The sequence below is a fragment of the Nilaparvata lugens genome, chromosome 13 (assembly GCF_014356525.2).
Source record: "Nilaparvata lugens isolate BPH chromosome 13, ASM1435652v1, whole genome shotgun sequence".
Classification (NCBI taxonomy): domain Eukaryota; kingdom Metazoa; phylum Arthropoda; class Insecta; order Hemiptera; family Delphacidae; genus Nilaparvata; species Nilaparvata lugens.
Genome location: NC_052516.1, coordinates 19510433 through 19534786, shown reverse-complemented (window position 1 = coordinate 19534786; position 24354 = coordinate 19510433). Strand labels below are relative to the sequence as shown.

Genomic DNA, 24354 nt, shown 5'->3' with positions numbered 1-24354 from the left:
ATCAATGTTTTGCAGGATAATGCCATAGAGCATAGAGAAGATATAGCATACATAATATGCTATACATAATTCCTCTATGACCCAACACACGAATCAAGTTACATGTTCCGGTAACCTTCCTCCAGTAACTAGAACGTGGAGGATTCTCTGTATTACTAAACATCAAGTAACTATTAAGTAAATATTAGTTACTCGATGTATTGTGAAAACTCAAGTACTGTTTAGAATATGACAATATTTCAACCCTATCAGTGATGAAAAAAATGTATAATTTTTAAAGGGCAATATCTAATTTGTGAATGGTTCTCCGAATGAATACATTACTCAATAATTCGAGTAATACAATCATTCAAGTAATACAATAAAGCTCACAATCATTCTATAAAAATATCATAGACAACATTAATATTCTATAAATTAATATAATAAGAGTATGGAACATATCTTCACAAGCATACAATAACAAATCATTGAGACCAAATACCTTAAAGAGGCATAGACTCACATTCAGCGCTAGTGTCGTACTTGCAATTGAAATCGGCCATTGAGGGGGCAACCTGGAAGATTATCACATACCAAAGTCTTTGTAATCTATAATATTAGGAAAAATATATATTATATGATATCTCGTTCTAAAATACCTGAATGGCCGCCTTCAATTTCAAGTAAGACCTAACATTTGGAAGGTATAGGCATTGTGGGTCTATACCTCTTTAAGGTCTTCGATTGAGACCAAACCAAAATACAATTTCAAACATATGGAATCTGATTGAACGACAGAATATCCTAGTTGCCAATTTGGGAATTATACAGAAAGCAAAAAACTGATAACTGCAACATACTGAGTATGTTTCTATGTTCCTATAGAAGATAATTCCTATTATCCTATATTCCTATAGAGGCCTGGTAGACAGCATATGATGCGTGTGTGCCGTCTCCAACAGAGCATTTGTATCATCGATCCAAACCTCACTTGATTGGATATAACGCTCTGATTGGATATAGCGGCTACATAAGCATGTGATGCTATCAATGCACACCTGCTGCATTCAATGTTCGCCAGAAATTTGGAGTGCAAACGATTATCGGAAACTATGATAAATAGGGAGATTCACGTTATAAAATCAGTGGAATCGATAAGAGCGCATTGTTGCCGGTTTTTACCCGTATCCACTGTCTTATATAGGTAGTAAATTTATTTATTCAATCATTTAGAATTACAAAACTTACAGAGAAGTACGACAGGCTTATAAGCCCAAAACGGTTCCAATTCTAATTCATACTACTGTCATACAAGCTATTACGGTACATATGATTTAGAATAACTATTGTTATAATGTTAAATTATAGCTCAAATTATATCTTTTGAGAAAAATGTATTTTCTTGATTCAAAAATCAATTTTCTTGATCGAGATAGAATATTCTGGTGCTATATTGTCTTTCTTCGTTACCTGAAAACGAATTGGCAAGCAAGCGGAGGTAGAAAAGGATGAAGCGATCTGCTTTGCTCAATGACAGACTAAGATAGCAGCACCTATAGCCTATTAATCAGGTTCTGACTTTATAACGTGAATCTCACTATAGTTGAAACTGTAGTTAAAACTACAGTCCAAACTGTAGCTAAAACTACAGTCCAAACTGTAGCTAAAACTACAGTCCAAACTGTAGTTAAAACTACAGTCCAAACTGTAGTTAAAACTACAGTCCAAACTGTATGTATTGTTAGAGTTGGAGTTAGAAGCATAATGATATTTGTAATTAAAGCTCACAGTTGGAAGGGAATTTACTATATTACATGGCTGTTGAATTGTGCTGTAATTTCTCATTGCAATTAAGTATATTAGTTGATAAATTTGATAATTGGTCCTAAAATTTTAACCTTTAGTATGAGCCTTGTTTCACTGTCTCATGTGATCATTTTGTTTAATGAATTATGTATGATTCAAACAAGTTCTCCTCCTTTATATGTGATATTCATTATTTGTAAGGCTCATTGAATAATTCCATAATAAAAAATCTATTTCGTCATTATTTATTGAGAATTGTGAAAACACATTTTGCAATTGATTCGATTTCTTTCTTCCTCTATTTTATCCTATTGTTACTATCACTCTTCCCCCCCCTCTCTCTCTCTCTCTCTCTCACTCTCTGTCTCTTGAAAATTGTTGTTTCATATCATATATAGTTCAATAATTATTTTCTTAGTCTATATTATGTAAATTCATCTATAATTTTGCTGTATTGTAAGCTATTGTATATAAGTGTATAAGCCAGTATATATTGTAATCTACATAAATAAAGTACTCAATCAATCAATCTCTCTTCATTTCTCTATTTAACAACTCTGTTACACTCACTTTCTCTCTCTCACTTTTTCACCTTGTTCTCTCTATTCTCCATTTCTCCTATCACTCATTTTTCACCTCTATAATCAAACTATCATGAGACACCTTCTGGAATCAGATCAATGTTTGCTTTTTCCCCTATTTTCTAACCTTACACTATCATCATCTGTCTCTCAGTTCTCTTTCCATCTCACTCTGTCGCCCTTTTTCTATTCTCTTCTATCACTCTTCCTCTATTCAGCTCATCGCGTCAAACCATCGTGTTAATCATAGATTTATGGTCAGTCGCAATTCTATTTTTCATACAAGCACTAGTCGCGTGATGCAAATACAGTATGATACAAACAGGATTTTCGCCGATCATATTAATTTATTGATGGCAGCGCATTGATGAATTATTTAAGCGTTCTGATATTGGATTAGTGCTGCAGTTCGCAGTCTGCACTTAATCTGATCAATTCTTCGATTTAGGTCATAAATGTTGAACAATTTTCATTTTCCCCAACAGACAAACAATGGATGTTCATTGTTTTCGCTCCACTAACGCCGCGAAAAGTCGAAAAATGCTATGAAATTTTCCGTAGTTGGCAGATTATATTATGATTGCAAATACTGAAACAGTTGGACTTGCTTCATTGAGCTATGAATGATTGATCATTCAAATCTGAAATATTATTAAACTTCCGATTGGGTTTGTCTCGGCGGTATAGGAAAGTTTTGCAATCAATGTTATGAAATTGGTTTGAATAATGAACGAATTCTAACTTTCTCAATACATATTTCATAAACGTGTTTACAGAACCTCATTTGGACTATTTTTATCAAAATTAGGGAGAGAAACAGTTGAATCTCTCCCATTTTCATTAATTTGATATTGTGTTTGTGGAATGAAATAAATAAATATCACAATCCAATGCTGGATCTCGCCACCAATCAAAAAATTAGGGTAATTGAATGAAATAATGATGGAAATGCATTATTTTAAATATTGTATCATAAAGCAATACGTTGAATACTTAATGGACATAGAATAAATACTATTATATAGATGTTTTAAGGTGAATAATGCATTCAATTGGAGAATAACTCTAACATCATATACATAATTTACATTATTGGCATCATAAGTTGATGATGCATCAATCAACCAAATACATCGTAAAGAAGATGGGTCTTATCAAATAATTGCATTGCATTGACGATTCTAATCGTGTATGTATCGAGTTTATTGAATTAGTATTTATTATACAAAATTGTGTTTATAAATGAGGGGATGAGCTGATTATATAAATTTTAATCCACATAAGCATTCCAGAAGTATATGTTATCCTATTATATTAAGTGAGCAATTTCTGTATATATCTGGTTATTTTTATATTTGGCTATTTTATATCTGGTTATTAATGTTTTACGGATCTCGAAAACTGCTTTAACGATTTTCACGAAATTTGGAACATAGTAGGTGTATGATTTATAAAGATTCGATTGCACTAGGTCTCATTCTTTGAAAAACTATCGCTGAACGACATTAAAAGGATAATTTATCCTTGGCTGAAACAGCTGAGACTTTCGTCGTCTGTGGATAGTAAAAAGTGAGCGAGTGATTCTGTGGAAAATAAAAATATCGCATCCCCGAAATTCATAAGCTGACGTATAGCCAGCTGTAAAATATAATTTTAGAGAATTTTAGAGATCATTTTAGAGAATTGTGTTCTGTTCATCAATAAATAAAAATAACGAGCGAAGCTCGATGTCCCGATATTAGATAATTAAATCAGTTCCTAGTGAAAATCATGGAAAGGAAGAATTATTTGTTTCATGGTAAAAATAAAGCAACTTTCAACCTTCACAGGCCTACCACTTCTGAAAAGGCACAATCGTGCACTCTCTCTTTATATTATACTATTCTTAGATTTAATAACTTCACTAGCAAACTATATATCCAAAACAATAAGAACTGGATTACTCAATACTTTCACCTCTCAATTTACAAATTTATATTATTTTCTAGCTCTAGAAACTACTCCGAAATATGGGTCAAACCCCCTGAGTTGAGCTGATTGAATAAAATACTAATAAAATTGGAAAGACTGATCCAAAGGTAGATGGCGTGTCAAACCTAGCTTAGCTTACTACGGTTGAGCTAAATTTAGATTGAAAAGCGCGAGGGGACTTTCTAACCTAAAAATGGCAAGAAACGCTGACTTGACTGGCGTAGAACTTGAATCCAGCTCATATCGATTAGGCCTGTTTTCCAAAAGACTACGCCAGAAGGAGTAGGATGTTAAGTACCTTCTCGCAAACACTACGCAGAACGTAGGCAGACTCTAGACAGACATTCCACAGATGTTGGATGTTGGATATTGGTCCCAGTTTTCTAGAGAAAACGATAATAAGGGTAGAATGATAAGTTCCTTCTCGCAAACTCTACGCAATCAAATACTACTCACCAATAACACTCTTTTTTTTAAAGTGCGATCTATCAGTCACCTCACAGATCATAGGCAGAGTGTACACAGACTCTAGACAGATCAGAGATCTCTGACAGACGCGAATAAAAGAATATTGAATATTGGGTCTGATTTCCAAAGCACACTAACGATTTCCACTTGACATGCATTGATTTCTCACTGCAAAAAGGTTAATTTTCTCACTAAGTAGAGTGCTTTTTAATGGAATTAATACTCGTATTTGATAATTTTCACACATTGGCAAGAGTGGTTGTCTTCTATTAGAAGTAATATATATCTATTTATCTTCTATATTCTATAATATAATAATGAAAGAAAGATTTGGCTTCACGTACGGGATAGGAATTTCAGGAATGACACATCCTAACGTATAAACCACTGGACTGATTAACTTAAAATTTTGTATATAGTTTCTCAATTTACCGAGGATGGTTATAGGCATATTTTATAGGCATATTTTAATTTTTTTAAGATTTCAGAAGTTCATGTTTTCAGTTAGTCAAGTTTGTAATTAGACCTTTGCGGAGCACGGGTTACCTTATATTATTTAATACTCATGAAAATAACAACTTGTTCTTTCGCAGTTGTTAATGAATGAAGAAATCCACTTCTTTCCTTCTAAAACCTTTCACTAAAACAGGGTTGAGAAGTCAAGTAATTTTCTCCGGAAAAAAACATTCCAAACAGACACTACGCAGATTCTACACAGATCCAAGTCAGATTCTGCACAACATTATCGTAAGCCCACGCATATTCTAAAGGCATTTCTGATGCTCCATTCGGAAAATCCATGCGGACTCAGAGGTGTGGGAGGAAAATCTGCAAATATTATCTTTTCCGATAGAGCAGCAATAAAGAAAATTGCGCTCTTCCAAGTCAGGGAATGAATGCTGTGAAAGATAGTGGGCCATTTGTATTCAGCATATAGGAATGTTATTTCTGAAGAAGATGTTATGAGTTCTGTGTTTGTAGCACTTGGATGGCACTTTCTGTGTTATTAGGTTACATTGAACTACTGTTCCTATATGAGTACTTGGTATTTTCCTACAAGTTGGAGTGAGTAAGATAAGTGGAAGATCATCAAGTAAATATTTCTCCTAAGTTCAAATAATGCTATCAATCTCTATTTCTAATTATAGCTCATCTTAAGAAGAAGATATTATTCCATATAATATTTTACCTTAGACCTTATATTATCCCCGTAGTTTTATTGTTTAGTAGAAGGTAACCCGTGCTCCGCAAAGGTCTAATTAGAGACTTGACAAACTGGACCTACTGAGATCTTGAAGAATTTTAAATAGGCCTTGGTTATAGAGAGTATATAAACTTGACGTAGCCTAATAAAATCTTGAAGAATTTGGAATGAGCGTATAATCTCCTCGGTAAATTAAGAAACTATATGCAAGATTTCAAGTTAATCAGTCCAGTAGAATAGAATAGAATAGAATAGAAAAATGCTTTATTTTCAAATCAATCGTAACAAAGTATTGTATAGTATATATATTTCTAGCATCTAAAGCTTGGCTTTCGCCGTCAGCTCGAGTTGAGTTTTTATTTTCCGACAATATTATTATATTACTATTGAACTTGCATTCATAAAATAGACATAATTTACATACATGCGTAAATAAAACCTTTATGAGAGTAAAATTTCAATGCGTGAGTTTATTTAACAATGAGTTGATACATGCAAAACAATTATTACCGAGTAATAGAGGGCAAGCTTTCATCATATTATAATAGATTTTAAAAAATAAATGTTAATTTTTTTATTAATCTCCAAAGACTTATTACATATAAAGATTAGATTGAGAAGATAAATTCATACATAAAGACTGAGCAATATAATATCTAATGTTTTCTTTAATAATTGAAATGTTCTATTAGGAACCAGTCCAGTAGTTCAGATGTGATGATGCGTTATTTGTGAATTTCTTCTCCCGTAGGTGTGTAAGCCAGTTCTTTCCTTCATTATAATATTACCTATATAGATTGATTTTAATTTCATTCTCAACTGAGTTTGAAACTCTAATCCTCTACGGACTACATAAACTTCGAAAAATAGTACTATCCATTCAATATTTTCTCCCAAATCTTTCAAATAATACTCTTTCTTAATATTATAGCTTAGCTTAAAAAGAAGAATAACCCTTTCAATCCTTTTCAAGTGTTAATTTAACTTAATTGAACTAAATAAAAAGACTAAGAAATTGTCAAAAATCACAAATTTATTGATACTTAGAGAGACCGGTTTCGGTTGTTACACCATTGTCAATCTCTGATAAACTCGGAATTTTGGTTGTTGCACCATTATTAATCTCTGAAAATCTCAGAGTTTATCAGAGATTGACAATGGTGTAACAACCGGAACCGTTCTTTCTAAGTATCAATAAATCTGTGGCTTTTGACAATTTCTTAGTATTTCTATTAAATATGAATAATTACCACAATATCAACTTATCAACTACACAAAAAAATGTTAATATAACTTTCTACTGCATTGTAATGTATTTTTCTTCTTGAAAACACATCGCCGATGGAAAAGAAGATGGAGAAGGATCTAAATAGAGAGGAGAATGATGTTAAAAGGAAAGCATGAGAAAAAGCGTATCAAACTGAAAATAAGTCATTGAGACAAGAAAATATCAATTATGTTGGATGAAGCAGAAGAATTTCTACTCTCAGTGTAAGAGCCATCCCCTCTTTGCACAAAAACTCAATTATAAGAGATCTTCCACAAATCAGAGAGATTCTTTGGATCCTTGATAAAAAAACTCGGAAAACCAAGAAAGTTGAGATTTGCACAGGAATGTAAACCAGGAATGATATTTCAGAACAGTAGGGAATAAAGAAGATTCTCAATTAAAAAAAGCATTTTTCTCAAACCACAGAGATTTTAAGGATTATTGACAAAAGGAAAACCTCCGAGATCTACCCAGTCGAGCCATATTGGAGAACAATAGCAAGTAAGCCTCCCTAGAAAAAAAACAGAGAGTGCACCAGAGCAATATTATGATTCTCTCCTGGGTCACTCGAATAATTTCACCCTCATCCGTTATTGATTCAGTGACAGTGAAGAGGAAAACTGAGGAAAAAGTAAAGAAAAAAGAGGTGGAAAATGGCGGAAAAAAGGAAACATCTGTGCACTGGAGAATTTTCACCTGCTACACCCTAGAGGGACTCACGCCTGCAATTTTTCCAACTCTCTGCTTTCCCCGGTTAAATGCTGGAAAAAAATTTCCGCCACAAAATTTATTGCGCTACTATAGGTGAGCTGCAAGCCAACCCTTGACATATTTCTCGCAGTGCACGCAAAATTGGAAATTTTGATTACCTAGCTTGTGATTTCACAGCATGGATGGTCCAATTTGGTTGGTGAATTGAAATGTGATAGTTAGGTTTTGATATGGTTGGCTATTGCTACCATGAAGTGATTGTTTTCATTTTCAAGATGGAACCAGTTTTCTTCATTTTGAGTTATCGGTAATTCTAATGTTCTATTAATAGAATATCAGTAGACATTAAGATGGACATTGATATTAAGATGATATTCTACTCATATTCCAACTTTCAATTATGGTATTTCAGGGCGAAATGTAGATGTAATGCTTTTCTTTCTTCCAAGCTAGGTCCTCCAAATCTTTTTCCAGTTAAGTAATTGATAATTGATTTGAATATGCATTATATTCAAATTTCTTGTTTTGAGTTGAAAACACATTTTTATCCATAGCTGTTTTTTAAATGGAACGTTGTGAATAAACAAAAGATAAGCAAATGTGAATGAAATAAATGAATAAAGAAATAAGTGTACTATTTTTCACTCTACATTTGAAACTCATCTTCTATGTGTCTACTCAGTAGTTTATTTCTGCATTCTGAAAAATTTACTTTTAATAACTCATTTTTATCCCATTTTCCCACAACTCCCAACACCTTATTTGAAATTCTGTCATCAATGTTGATATTCCAATCCCAATCTAACCACATTTGATATTTCACTGAAAGAAGTATCATGATATTGTTATCATATAATAACGAGAGAAACATTACACTTTCAAGGTCCAACACCTCTCCCTAAACACGGGACAAGAATTTTGTTACTGAACTCAGTGACATATCGAGGAGTGTCAAGAGTCGTAAGTGAGCCTCACTTATAACTGTCAGAATTTCCTAAATACAACATCAATGCATCCCAATCTTGAATAGTACTGTCAGTTGAAAGTGAATCTCACTATAATCCTCTTCAGGAAAAGTGGCAGGAACATGGGGAAAAACGAGCGCAGGATGAAAAATTCGCGGAATGAAAGCAAGCAGCCGAACAATGACAGGGCAATGAAAGCTACGAATGGACGAACGTTGGGCCTGACATAATCTGTTTATGTCGGCCATGTCTAGTTGCCAAAGCGTCAACAACTTTTCTGACATTGTAAGGCAACAATCAGAAGTTGCCTCGACGCGAAAACCGTTCATGAATGAAATGCGAGAGAAAAGTTGCCACTTTTAATCTGTCTGTCCAAAGTTTCAGTAGGACAATCAAGTTGCTGAAAACTTTTTTCAACTGCCGATGTCGATTTCTCATTCCACGTTATGATACGTGTTTGAATAAGGAAAGATCTAGAACTTTTTTGAACATGATCTGAAATTGAAATGGATAATGAACAGGACTATCTCTGGCTAATAAACTTTTTTCGGTAGTCGATGCCAATTTTTTTATTCTGTTTGACATGATACATGCCTCAATAGAGAAAACTTTTGAGTTTTTTTGAGCATGGACTGGATAATGAGCAGGACTATCGTGAAATAATGAACTGCCTTTTTCCATTTTCTGTTGATACAAGTTTAGATGACTATAAACGTATTATTAAGATTGACATCAACTGTAATTGCAATGGAAAACATTCACAATGAAATGGAAATTGCAATGTAGTTTTTCACTATTTGACATGACAGGCTGGCTTTTGTCATACAGATGCTCCATAATAAGTAGCCTATCCCTTGAAGTTTACAAATACCCCAACTAGTAAAAGTTGACTAATAATGATGGAAATAGAAATAGACATAGAATAAGAGACAAAACTGAGACTACAACTCCCAGATTCTCAAGATAATATCTAAGAAAATGAAAAATTAGATTGTAATAGAATTAGAGACCTTCTCAGAAATGTAGGCTTTGATCAACTAGAACTTAACATTTCAATTTCAATTTTATTTTATTCACATATAGTACAGTTTTAACAACACAATTACAATTATAAAATGAATATTAGAACCCACATAGACTATCACGTCCGTGTGTGGAAGCAGTTCTTAAGATTAGCTGTGTTACAATAAAAAATATTGGGCTATAAGTATAAGATACATACAGTAAATGAAATAAAAATTCATTATATTTAATATATTTTTAGCATTGATTATATAAAAAAATCAATTTAAATTTGAGAAGGAAGAAAAGATAGATCCATTGGAAGAAAATTAGGCAATTGGCTTGTAATAATACCGATTTTTATAATTTATTAATAATTATTATTTTCGTCACACCAGAACAGTCGGAATCGCTTTTTTCAAAATGTAATTGGTAAGAAAAAGAAATTAAAATTTGAATTTCAAACATAAGTTGATTTGATTAAATTCTCTGCATCCTGCCATCCAACATGCATTAACCATTCAGAAATTCTGCGCTTTAACACTACAGTGACTCGGCCCGCCCCAGCCTCAACTATTCCTGGAGGAAGGTTTCTATACAGCCATTGCGAAATGTAAAATGAATTGTGCCTTTGCAAACTGATACTAATAGTAGGATTAAATAAACGTGACATTGTTTGGTTTCTGGTTAGATGACTAAGTTGAATCTCTCTGAAAAAAGTGTCCTTATTATTGAAAATGTAAATTACTAAAGTTTTTATGAAAATCTGCCTAACATTCATTACTGGAAATATATTGAATAGTAGATTGGTGGGAAAACGCTGGTTTTTTTGTAATATGGTTTTAATTATCAACCTCTGGGCGACGGACACCTCCCCACGCCAGAATGCCATACTGCAGCAAAGACTGCACCTACGCAAAGTACACTGTCCTGCAGCGATCCACAGTAAGCACTTGGCCGTGAGAAGGCATAGATTTATTTTCTCAAACGGTTCTTCAGCCCTTGTACATGAGGAACCCAGCTTAATTTACTATCTAGGATGACTCCTATATATTTATAATGAGCAACCCGTTCAATTATGCCACAGCCGCAGGCCTCCGACTGAGGATCGTCACAAGTGTGCATCCTTAACACATAGCGATCACAGTCAATATCTTGTCGACCAATAAATGGAAGATGTTTGGTTTTTTCAATATTAACTGTAAGAAAGTTATGGTCAAACCAATTTCTAATTTTGGCAAGGTCATGGGATGCATGCTTGTATGCCTCATCCCACAAAAACATTCTAGATTATAATATAATGAATCTTTAAAGCTAGAGGCCCCTTAGTAGAGCAAACATGAACTTCCACATGAACTATCCTCATATTAATTTAATCAATAGTGGGACTAGAAGTTGGGAAACCCCACGACCTAACAATATTACTCCAGACAAAAGTCCACAGAGGATGCTAATTTCCACTTATACAGTATAAACCACTAATGAGTAATGTAATATTCCTTATTCATCATTACTCCTTATATTCATAAAACAGTATACTTTTCTTTACAGAGAGTACTTCCTTAATAGATACGGTACAATTAATAGTACAATAGGTACTCTTTACTCCATATCTCTTCAATCAATATTCCTGTGATATTTCTCATATCAATGATTCTCTTATTTCTAATTTTATAGAGTTCTCTCATATTGTCTTTATTCGTCAACTTATATCAGATTTCCGTTTCCACTTATTTCCTTCCGCACTAAAATACAAAATATTCCCTCGTGATAATATTTATATGGCTTTTTGTTAGTGAAGAGCCACTGACAGACATTCCCGTAGTTTTTATTGTTCATAAATTTCCATTTCATTCTCAACTGAGTTTAAAAAATCCGAGCCTTTACGTACAACATAAACTTCGGAAAATACTACTCTTCATTCAATACTTTCTCTCAAGACATGATTCTTAAGACTCAATCCTTCCAACAAACCCTTTTTACTACCCAAGCAGCATCTCAAGAATACAGAGTTGACCTACTTATTGCAAGACTTAATGCAGTAGAGGGGTGGGAGAGTGGTGGTAGTTTTTTTGCAGCAAATTTGTTAAGTGAGACGTCAAATTGATGACTGCAGTTGCTTGGAATGTTTTACACATGATGGATCGGGCTCTCACAGCAAGAAGTGTGTTCCGTCCATTAAATTGATGGCTGTAATTCGCCATGCGCCACAGCAGTTCTGACTCTACAACTTATTTGATAGGCCTGTTTCTTATGATGGTCTGCCCTTAAAACAATAGACTCGTGATAACCATGGATTTTATGAGGTTTTTCGTAAAAACGATAGTCATTGGAGCTTCAAGGATAATTTGATACGCCCTCAAAACTATAGACTGAAGAATATGAATCCTATAGGTTTTATGAGGGTGGTTCTTGTAAAAGAGTTTTTGTAAATTAATTGATACGCCTGTTTCTTATGACAGTATGCCCTCGAAACAATGGACTCATGATTTCCATAGATTTCATGAGACTCCTTGTAAGAAATGAGAGTCATTGCAGCTTCATGCCTTATTTCATACGCCCTCAAAACCATAGACTGAAAAGTATTAATAATAAGGGTTCTACGAGGTTTGTTCTTGGAAAAGAGTTTTTGTAAATTAATTGATACGCCTGTTTCTTATGACAGTATGCCCTCGAAATAATAGACTCATTATTTCTATGGAGTTTATGAGATTCCTTGTAAGAAATAAGAGTCATTGGTGCTTCATGGCTTAAATGATACGCACTGAAAACCAATTCGATACATTTTTGAGCTGTTCTATGAGGATGCTTGTTCTGTGGAAAGATTTTTGTAACTTAAATGATTCGATTTATGTTTCTTATTACAGTCTGCCCTCAAAACAATAGACTCATTGATAAAAAAAACTTGTAGTGCCTTTTTTTATATTGTTTTCATTCATTTGTACAAAAGTAGCCCATATAAGTGAAGTGTTTTTACTAGTGATTTTTTATAGAATATTTTTTTCGCCAAATATTATCGAATCTATATAATTGAATCTCCATGGATTTTATGAGATTTGTTTTCTGAAATGTGAGTCATTGCAGCTTCATGGCTTATTCGATTCGCCCTCAAATCCATAGACTTATGAATTCCAAAGATTCTGTGAGGTTTCATGAGGTTTGTTCTGGAAAAAGAGTTTTTCTCAGAGGCTACTTCTTATGACTTTCTGCCCTAAAAAAATAGACTTTTGATTTCCATATATTTCACGAAATTTTGTTTATAAGAAATAAGAGTCATTGGAGATAATTTTGCATCTTTTGATAAGCCTATGGTTTATGACGGTTCAGTCTCAGTTAAGTTGTGGAGTACCTGAAGAATCTAATCTCTTGTAACAAGAACAACCCTCATTGAATCCTTGAAAATTCAGCGCCTATTCCAGAATAAGAATTTTCATATATTCCATGAAGTTTATAACAGAGATTGAAAATTTTTCAGGTCTCTACAATATATTTGAAAAGCCCTCAAAGCAGTAGACACACTATTTTTATGCATTTATGAGGTTTTTGATTGGGATTGCCTCAAATATATTTGATTCAAAAAACAAATTCAAATTCCAATCTCCATAGAACTTGAAAAATGGGATTGAGTCTATTAAAATTATGAGTTACATAGATAAGTTGTATGTTCACATTATGAAACATAAGAATAAAGGAGATATACTCATATCATTGTCCTCGATAGGATAGGAGGAATATTATAGGTGGTATACAATTTATCCCTGCTCCTCAAAGCCATGAGACAACATCATGATGAAGTAAACATGCATTTGAAGTTTGAACTCTTATTCTATTGCTGATTATTCCTTATAAGTGGTACTGAAGATTAGAGAAAAAAGAAAATTTCTATCAATTCTGAGTTTTCTTTGTACAAGCACAGGTGATTTCACTGATTCTGAACAAAGGAATGCATTCTATAAATGCAGCAAGCATATATAAGTTTAATCTATGAGAATCGAATTAATATTGTTGTTCTGATAAAAGATTGTATTGTATCGGAAGTCATATTGTTGTTTTACATGAAGATCATTGCCATACTATAGCTTAACAATAGGTAAAAACAATAAATTCTCAACCGTATACAGTAGGCTTCTTCATTAGAATTTTTGACTTGAATATTTTTGTTTCGAAGACTATCTCAGATATGGATACACAGAGACCGTTAGAGGTTGAACGAGAATATAATTCATTCTAAATTAGATTGAATAAGATTTTTCATTCCAATATCGGTTTAATTTAATCATGGAAAAACATTCAATATTTAAAGAAGTTTGAAGATTGAGTCAGTTTATAAAACGTTTTAGCATTCTCAATACCCTCATCAATTTTCATATTTTCTCATCAAATCTCACCTATTGAAACACTTGAAAGCTTCCACACCCACAACGTGAAAGATCCGCGAAAAGCGTTAATTTATATCAACCTCAACAAAGCACGGTAGAATTTTCAAACACAAACAATTAGTAAGTGTGAAATTTTGTTCGCCCACGTAGACAACACGTCGAATTTCCAGAGGCAACAATATTAATGTCGCTACTACGTTACAGCGTGGCGTCTTCATTAGAACTACATGGAAATGCTTGCTAGCTGGCTGCCTTCATGGTTAATCTAATCCTTCTCTCAATGGAAACTGAGAACTCTCTCTTTCTCACCCACTCACTCACTCCTTCTCTATTTTTCTCTTTTTGTCCCACAATTTCTCTCTGTCCCACTATTACTCTCTCCCTTTCAGCTCTTTCTCTTCTCTTACTTCTCTCACTCCCTTCTTTCACTCTATCTCTCACTTTTTTCTCTCTGTTAGCCTTCTCTTCTCTGAGTCTACTTCTCTCTATCACCCTATTTCTCACTTACTATCACTTACTCTTTCTCTCTACTTCTTTCGACTTCTCTCTCAGTGTCGATAGATCACCCACTATTTCTCTTTTTCAATATTATTCCACTCAATTCATTTTTTTCGCTTTTCAACATTAAAATGAAAAATTCAACTCAGTAACAATAATTCAATTCAACTCTCTTCCTGCTTTCTCCGAGCCTCCTCTTAGTGTACCTCTCTCTCTCACTCTGTCGCTCTCTCCTCTTTTTCTCTCTTTCTCTATGAGCATCCTCTTCACTGGAACTAAAAACATTCTCTCTGAAACTCTTCTCTCAAATGAAACAGCGAGCTTCCTCTCTAAGCCTTTCCTTTCCTGAGCCTTCTCCTAACTACAACTGGTAGCCCTCTTTTTCTCTCTGAGAGCTGAAAACTCTCTCTTTCTCTCTCCCTCATTACTCAACCTACATAGAGAGAGAAAGAAAAAGGCTGAGAGGAAGATCCGTCGGACTCACACATGAGAACACCAGAATTCACATTCCATGTCATTGGATCTCAAACTGAGTTGATTGTGACAATGATATTTCATCCAATTGAAACAGTATCCAATTTATGAACATCTGTGGAGAACAACACACCACTGAAATTTGTGTTATAGAACGTCTATGATGTCAGTTATATCCAATTAATTTTTCTGTCGAATTTTTTTTTCTTCGACAATGCCACATGACACTGATTTGCATTGATGGTAACCGCGCTATTGTATATAATTGGAGCAGTATCCTTTTTTTTGTGAAAAACAGTCAACTATCAAAACGCGTATCAATCCAATGAATCTTTTATATGAAAAAATAGATGTATGTTGTATTATATATATATATATTCACAAACGAATTAACCAGTGCCCTTTATATTCTCATATTTTTGAAAACGACATTAGGCCATTTCCATAGGTGTTTCAATTATTCTAATGTCATTTTCAAGTGTCAATAGGAAATACCCTTGAAACATTCCATGTTCATGGAAAGACAAATGAGAGGGGAATAGTTGAATCGTTTGAAAATATTGAGACCCAGAGAATATCGTACACTTTATGTATCAGTTATCAATCAACTATTTAAAATTGAAAAAAGCCATTAAAATTAACCTGCATTCTTTCTAAGGCCATCATCAGGAGTTTTGCACGAGCTGTTATTCTTCAAATAGTTTTTTTCTAGGGCACCCGACACTATGGATAATTACAAGCAAGATTCCTATCAATGATTACAATGAAGGTTCATTTCATATTCATGTTGCAATATTCAATATTCAGAATATCCATTCTGTAATAAGGACAAAATTTCTCTTATAAGCTCTCAGAAAATACCGAAATGAACAAGATTGAAAAAAACAATGAACAATACAATGTGAACGATTATTCTACTAAAACTACTTTCTTTAATGTTGAGTCCAAAATATATTCTTATCAATGTAATTGCATTGTTCATTGTGAACCACTTGTACCAAGAATAATTCTACATAAATGATATGAATCTAAAATGAATAATGTATGAACAGTAAAGTCTAACCTCAACCATTCACGCTTGTGAATATTTCTCCATCCTTCAAAACAAACCACGTTGGAATGTGATTATCACATTCATTAATCAATATTTGAACAAATAATTCCTTTCTTCATATTCTTGAATTCCAAGCACGTCAGTGTCTTGAGACATCAGACGACATCGTTGAACACAGATTGTTGTTCGAAAAGAAAATCGTCGAAGACTCTGCGGGAAATTCGAGAAAATTTCGAGTTTCCGAAAGGAGAACCCAGTACGTGATACTGTACACTGGAAATCATCTGGGAATTCAGCGATCAGCACACACTAGCACACAAACACACCAACACACACGTAACGGCGAAGTATTTCAAAGCATTTATTGACTAAAATTCACACTAGCGCGGATCAATGCTGGAGACTTCACGCCACGATATCTCGGACACTACTGAATAGTACAGAGGGTTCCTGCAGAAAAGGGGGAGGCTACAACCGCAGTGATGCCGACCAGGTGTGTCAACAATGCGGACAAATTTCCCTCCCGGCCCCGGAAAATTTCCCTCGGGAGTGAAGACTTCCTGTGCGTGAGAAATGAGCACCTCGTTTAATATTACAATAACAACGCCTGTCCCTCTACTATGGTCAGATTCACTTTCAAATGTCAGTATATATTATATATATCACCTATGCTCCCCATCCAACCAATGCTGACAAAGTAAAGCTCTCGAGGAAATTGTGATTTTCTAACCAGAGTATTCTAACTATGTATTTGGTGGACAGATATATATGTGAAGGGATGAATATTAGGGTATGTAAAGGTATGTTCAGGCTTCCAGATATTCATATCCTGTTTCCTTGTTATATAAATTTGGAGAAAGGGATAATATAATGATATGTAAATAGGTTTAAAGGTATATCTCTCCAGTTATATATTCGGTGGAAATATATGAAAGGGAGGTGCGTATATGAGAATGTGTTTAGGTATTCAATGGATCTAAGAGGTATATTCTGATTCCTAAGAAAATTCCGTGTGGAGGTATGAATGCTATTGGATGTAATGGTACAGTTTGAGGAGTATTATTCTGCTTCTAATGGAATTTTATAAGAATATAATCTTTTACAATAATTGAACTCTCTGAAGGACACGACAGGCTTTAGCTCAAAACTATTCCTAACCCAATTCATACAACAGCCTTAATGCAATAATTTGTTTCACAAGTTTCATATTATGTATAGATAGTTCTTGAAGATTTCACGAGAGGTTCAATTTTTCAGTAAATACATATGTTTGAGATTTATGCTGTTTCTCAGTTATTTAGGCTATACGGTAAGATAGAATACAATATATGGTATAGATGAATAAGCATATTATTTAAAGTACATATCCCGTGAAAATTTATTACCGTATCAGCCAAAGATGATGTTAATAGTTTGCGTATACAGAGTGTCTCACCAAGGTTGTAACAGCCGTTGACCATAGATTTTACTTGACATTTCTGACAAAAAATGTTCAGTAATATTTTTTCCTATCGATCTTAGTTCTCGAGATATATCGATTTTTCGTTATTTTCAGAATATGCCCACAATAACTCGAAAACTACAGGTCGAATTTCAATTTCAAGGGTATTGTTGGAAAGAAAAAACATTTCTAATATTTTATATAGGATTTAGGCTGTATGCTACAGGAAATAATGCAATAATCAGGTGATTTCACTCTTAGGATCGTCACTTGATGAATGCTGTTTGGAAATTTACTCATTTTGAAGGCGTTCATTCCAGATATTAGCAGTTTTGAACACTTTATCATGGAATTTTCCTCTTCAAATTCAAACTCATTCGAAAGCCTATAAAATGGAGAAGTTTTTTAAATATTGAAACCACTATAATTACCCGGAGAAAAATCGAGAAAAAACGGTTTGAAATTTGACATTGAATTTGAAGAATAGCATTTTTCAAGTTTAAGCCCTAATAAAAAACTACAAAATATCTAACAACAAATAAAATCACATTAATCTTGTTTTAAATGTTTTTTTCTCTCCAATAATGCCCTTGAAATTGAAATTCGATCAGTAGTTTTCGAGTTATTGAGTATTTAATGACCGGAAGTGAGCATACTCTGAAAATATCGAAAAATCGATAAATCTCGAAAACTAAGGTCGATAGGAAAAAAGTTTACTGATCCTTTTTTGTCAGAATGTTGTGTAGAATCTATGGTCAACGGCTGTTACAACCTTGGTGGGACACCCTGTATATTTCATTGTACCTTGTTGAAAACTTTCGCTAGTTTAAAGTATATGATGGTGAATATGGCAGAGTGATGGTAAGACGTATACAGTTATGTTTTCGTGAATAAGTTTCATGGAAAATTCGTTAGTAGGAGCCCTATGATCCATTTTCTAATGCGGAAACCAGATGCCTTAGCTTGATGAAGGAAACCGTACGTTGTTGGTTAATTATAAATGAAAGGGTTGAGGGAGATTATGTACAGGGTGGTAAGAGGAAGATACACGCAGGAAGAAAGAAAGAGGAAGAAGAAAGAAGATAGAGGAGGATAGAAGATGGAGAAGGAGGAGAAGAAGAAAAAGGTGGAGAAGGAGGAGAAGAAGGAGAAGTAGGAGAAGGGAGAAATGATGGAGAAGGAGGAGTAGAAGAAGAGGAAAAAGAAGAAAAAGAAGTAGGAGAAGGAGAGAGAGGAAGAAATTAGAATACAAGAGCCCATGTCCAAGCATAGAATGAAGAGAAGTACAGTGGAAGAAGAGCAGAAGTGAGAGCAAAGCAGTCGTGATAAAAAGGGAAAATTGATAGAGGGAAGGAGGAGAAAGCAAGAAGAATGAGTAAGTATGAAGGATAAAAAAGGAAGAAAGAAGGGAAAAGGAAAAAGGGAGAATAAGAATGGAAATTCAATACAATGAGCGAGAAGTAATCCCAGGATTATATTGATTGAAATGGGAATAAATATAAGACAAAATTCCAGGTTGTGAGAGAAAAATCAAGGGAATTCAATGATTGAAAAGAATACATGAATCAGAATCTTTCAATATGCAAATTTGATAGGATCATGTGGTGAGAAGTACAAATACAAGGAAGGAAAACGAATAGTTGAGAGAAGAATAATATATAGTTGAGAATATATTATTAATTATATTACATTAAATGATTCTTTATTTTTATTTGTCTATCTGTATTGCACTGGTCTGGATTATATTATAAAGAGCTGTATTAATTCTAAAATCATGTTAAAATATAGGTAAGAAATGTTTTGAACTTGTGGCTAGAGCACAAGATTTCTTTTTCTAGCCAAGCCAGTTATTTAACTACAAATCATTTATTCATTTTCATGTGAAACTGTTGTTAATTAGTGAATAAAATTTGATTTGATTAAAAGAAGAAAGAGAAGTGAAAAGAACCAAAACAGAGAAGGAGGATGAGAGGGAGTGATGAGGCACAAAAATACAAAAATGAGACTTACAGTACAATAATATAAAAAAACCGCTACAAGACTACAGGTCTGTGGTAAAAGTAAAAAAAACCTGCAGTATCAATTTTGGCAAAAAAATTATTGGATCTCCATTAGAAGTCACCAATGATATATTGTGCTACTGGGTTTAATTCGCACTCCCAATATAAACATGCATATAAAAATACATTATTAAAGATTAAATATTTAATGATGATGACATCCTAAAGATGAAATCTTGATCGTTCTAAGACATGAGTTTTATAACTCCTCGACTCCGATTCAAGAATTTAAAGAACTCACAAAGAGACCGAACGATATCAAACCAATAGATCATTCCTACAACTCCTTGAAACGCCATAAATCTCCAATCGAAATCGGAAAACGACAAAACGAAATTTCCCATCACCTACTAACTTTCAAACGAGCAGATTACACTCTTTCAAAACTGATTTGAACTTTCAAACTTATCAAACACTTCTCGAGAACTGTCGCTGGCTCTCCTGAGATCTTATCAAATTATGAGATCCGAAGGAATTCACTTCATACTGTCATAATTGGTTGAATGAGGAAAGCGTTTGTGTTATCCACTAGTATGCTCACAGCTCAATGTAAATCTCACAATAATCTCATTATACCATATCAATCTGACATTTCATTATAACAGCTGTTGAAATCTGAAAGCACCCCGTTTCTGAATACTAATCAAGTAAACTCTCATCAGAATGGAAATCAAGACCAATTTATGTTCCAATAGTTGGAGTGACTAAAACTAAACTCCTTTGATGTTGGGGAAAATAACGACAAATGCAAATCTGAACCAAGTGTCATGAAAAGGAATTCCAAATGTAGAATGCAAATCTTTACCAACTTCCATCTGTCATGAGCAGAGCAACTAATGGATTGATATTGATGCTTTCCACAGAGCGAAAGTTCGTCTTCAATCCTGCATCAATTATTCTCATCTATTTGAACTTTCACCTTTGAAATAGAACTTTTTCCATTTATTCCTTCAAAGTGTCATTAAATTTTAAAGATTCACCTGAATCAATATTCTTTTTTTCTCTCACACAAGGAATCTTCCTGTTGCCTTACCTAGACTACTGTACTCATAAGAGCATAATATTATAGTTACTGCTGGTAGGATAATACAATTTTTATTCGCTGATTATTATCTATATTATAATAAAGGAGATAACTGGCTTATATACGTACGGGGTAGAGAATTCACTAATGACGCATATCATCACGTCTGAACTACTGTGCTGATTAACTTGAAGTTTTCCATAAAGATTACTTCACCGAGGGTGGGTATAGGTCTATTTCGATTTTTTTAAGTTTTCAGTAAGTCAAGTTTTCAGTTTGTCAAATTTTCAATTATATCCTTGCAGAGCACTGCAAGAGCACAGAGCACTTGCTGATATCTAATATTATGAATAAGAATATCATTTCGTGATTATTCCTTATTAGTATCTTTAAATTATAAATTAAATTATATAAATATCCTTAAATTAGAAGTTCCAGAATTTCATGCATTTCTTTAGTTTAGTGCAGTAGCTTGAATTTCTTTCTTGTAAAGCTTTTTTTTATTTTTTTATTGGCTAATAAATCAAATCGTTTTCTTTTTTACAAAAAAAACAACATTCATTCATTCATTCATTTTACCATAATAGATTGGATAAAACGACTTGAAATAAATTGATAAAACCACTATTTATAAAAGAAATAGATAAATTTAATACGAGTGCTGATTACTATAGTGACTTGAGAGCTTACTTGCAACAAGAACTATTTTCTAATGAATAAGTAGTTGTGACAATAATTGATAAAGTACAAGTAACAACCGAGACTAGTTTCTCGATTTATTTCAATGAATTTGTGGCTATAACAATTCACCACATTTGTTGTCACAATTCTGTGACAAAACTTTGACATCAGTGACTTCTATTTCGATTGAAAATTTATTACTGGGTAATGTAAAGAAATTTTATATGATGAACGTGGCCAAGAAATTATATAACGATAATTCCACGTGAATCCGATCATCGATCAGATATTGAATTACTGGTAGTGACATTGAAATTTCTTGTGAGAAAAATAATTTATTCTGAGGAGATGACAGAATTCGTGTTGGAGAAAAAAGCTGGGAGAAAACTTCTTCAAAGAGAGAAAAATGAGCAGAATAGAAGAATAAGAAGAGTCTTTTTGAGATGAGACTTGAATTTCAATGAAGGCTTGCGGTGTTGTAAGTTACAGTTCGCGATAACTGAATTGGAATGATGGGCTAGTTGAAAAGCGGTTGCTGAAAATCGAGTTCTGAAAAAGAATGTGGAAATTGTTTGACGCTTTTCTTTGGGAAACTGAGGGATAGAAATAGAAAATAGTTGGTTTCAAAACAAAGATTTTCAAGGTCAACATACTCATTATCTATATTATAATATAAAAGCGAAATGGCATTCACTCACTGACTCACTCACTTGCAGAACAAAAAAATCTACCGGACCAAAAACGTTCAAATTTGGTAGGTATGTTCAGTTGGCCCTTTAGAGGCGCACTAAGAACGGATTTGGAAATAACGCCAAAGATACGCCCAAAATCCGCGTTTTTTCAGCGTTTTTTTACGCTTTCTCAGCTTTATCGAGAACAAATGAACAGAAAATGTTCAAATTTACTACAGAAGCTCAGGTGGGGTGTGATAATGTTGTGTTAGAAGGAATTTGAAATAACGCCAAAGATAGGCCCAAAATTAGCGGTTTTTGCGTTTTCTCATTTCTTTCATCAAGTAATAGACAGAAAATGTTCAAATTTGGTACAGAGGCTCAGCTAGGGTCTAAACATTTCGTGATTAGGTGACTTTGATATTTCATCAAAGATACGCCCAAAATAAGCGTTTTTCCATCGTTTTTCTCTGCTTTTCTGCGTTTTCTCAGTACTTTGACTCTCTGATGGAATGAAGCATGCTCAAATGAAAACTGCAGGCTAACGAAGCGAGCCCGCTGATCTCATTTTTGAACGATCCAGTCGGGGGTCCAGGGGGCAGAGCCCCCTGGCTAGACGGATATGGCGAGCGAAGCGAGCCTGACTGCTAGTTGTTAATAAAAGAATCTGAATGAAATCTCAACTTTACCCAGATCCTACTGCCATCTGGTGGTAGAGTTTCGAACCTAGGTCTCGATTTATTTCGAACAATCAGAAGAAAGTAGGCGGGGCCTGATGTCTTGCGCCCAAAAGAAGAGAAGTCTTCAACAAAAGGGACCATGACTTTTTTAGTATCTTATCTTATTCATAAACAGTGGAATATGAATATAATTGAAAAACTCGGTAATTAGAGATTAACTTAGTTGAACAAAGCAAATCTCTCGACTAGTTCATGTATGAACTACAGAATGCATTGTATTTGTGGGTGGAGGGAGGTTAAGGAAACCAAAAATTTATAAATATTCAAAAATGGTAGAAAATAGTCTGCACTTTCTAACTAGATTCACCTTCAAATAGGAGTGCCATCTTTTCGAATGCACAGTTTTCTTCAAATTTCTTTCAATGGTCCACAAAATGAAGCACGCTTGAACAACCCTATGAAGATCAAATAATATATCTTCATGAAGCAAAGTTACATCCATTCATTTATCTTTCCATTAATTTATTTATTTATTCCATTGTCATTACAGATCATAATTATAATAAATATAATATGATTGGGAGAAGACAACAGGCATAGCCCATAACTGTCTTCTCCCAAATTTTTACAAATAAAAGTAATTTTTACAATTAATAATAATTTTTATATATTGTACGAAAAACTATAATCACTTGTGCTGCAAGCTACAACCCAGCTCAATAAAACTCACCAGAGAGAAATCCATAATGATTTGATTCAGAGGCAAATCCATTTCATTCACACTGATTTGAAAGTTTCGCCATACTCTTCAAGTAATTCCAAATGCAATACAGAACTAACCGTGTTGAGACGAACCTACAGCCTCCAATCCAAACAAGACTGGCCCATCATCAAGCAAAGTAGGTTTGAGCAGTCGTAATCTTCTACACAAACAACATTCCGCTAAACCGTTCAACATGGGAAAAGTTTGTGTCTTCCTTTTTTGGTGGGACCTTTCCCTTTTACAGCAGCTCAGAAGGGAGAGGGCTACAGTGTAGAAACTCTTTTCAAGATCAATTCATCTTCACCAACATTCGTTAGTACTTCACCACCATCTACTAGGAGGTTCATCATCTATGACACTGCATGAGGGATTACATTCGTTTAGAGCTCTTTGTTTATGTGTGTCCATCAATTCGTTCGAAACAATTAACAATAATTATATTCTGGCTTATACACTAGTTTACAATAAATGGCAGTATAGCGAATTATTAAAAGTATTTTACGAAGGATGAAAAGTTATTAATCACAAAGAACATTAAATGCAATTTAACTATCGATAATATAGTATATTTATGTCATACATGACATCAAAACCTATTCAATATTTTCAAAATTTGAATAGGTTTTGATGTCACGTATGACATATCACCCGCCCACCGGCAGACTGGAC

The 24354-nt window shown here is 33.8% G+C and overlaps 2 protein-coding genes across 2 annotated transcripts in view; both read right to left on the bottom strand.

Annotated features, from left to right (window-relative positions):
• LOC120354045 overlaps window positions 1-16797 on the bottom strand; it is a 35207-nt gene extending 18410 nt beyond the window's left edge. Inside the window, exon 1 of the mRNA XM_039440012.1 lies at window positions 16375-16797. The gene's annotated coding sequence lies outside the window, so the exon portion shown is untranslated. The remainder of the gene's footprint in view (window positions 1-16374) is intronic.
• The window catches only part of LOC111050703, a 159674-nt gene that overhangs the window by 112456 nt on the left and 22864 nt on the right, over window positions 1-24354 (bottom strand).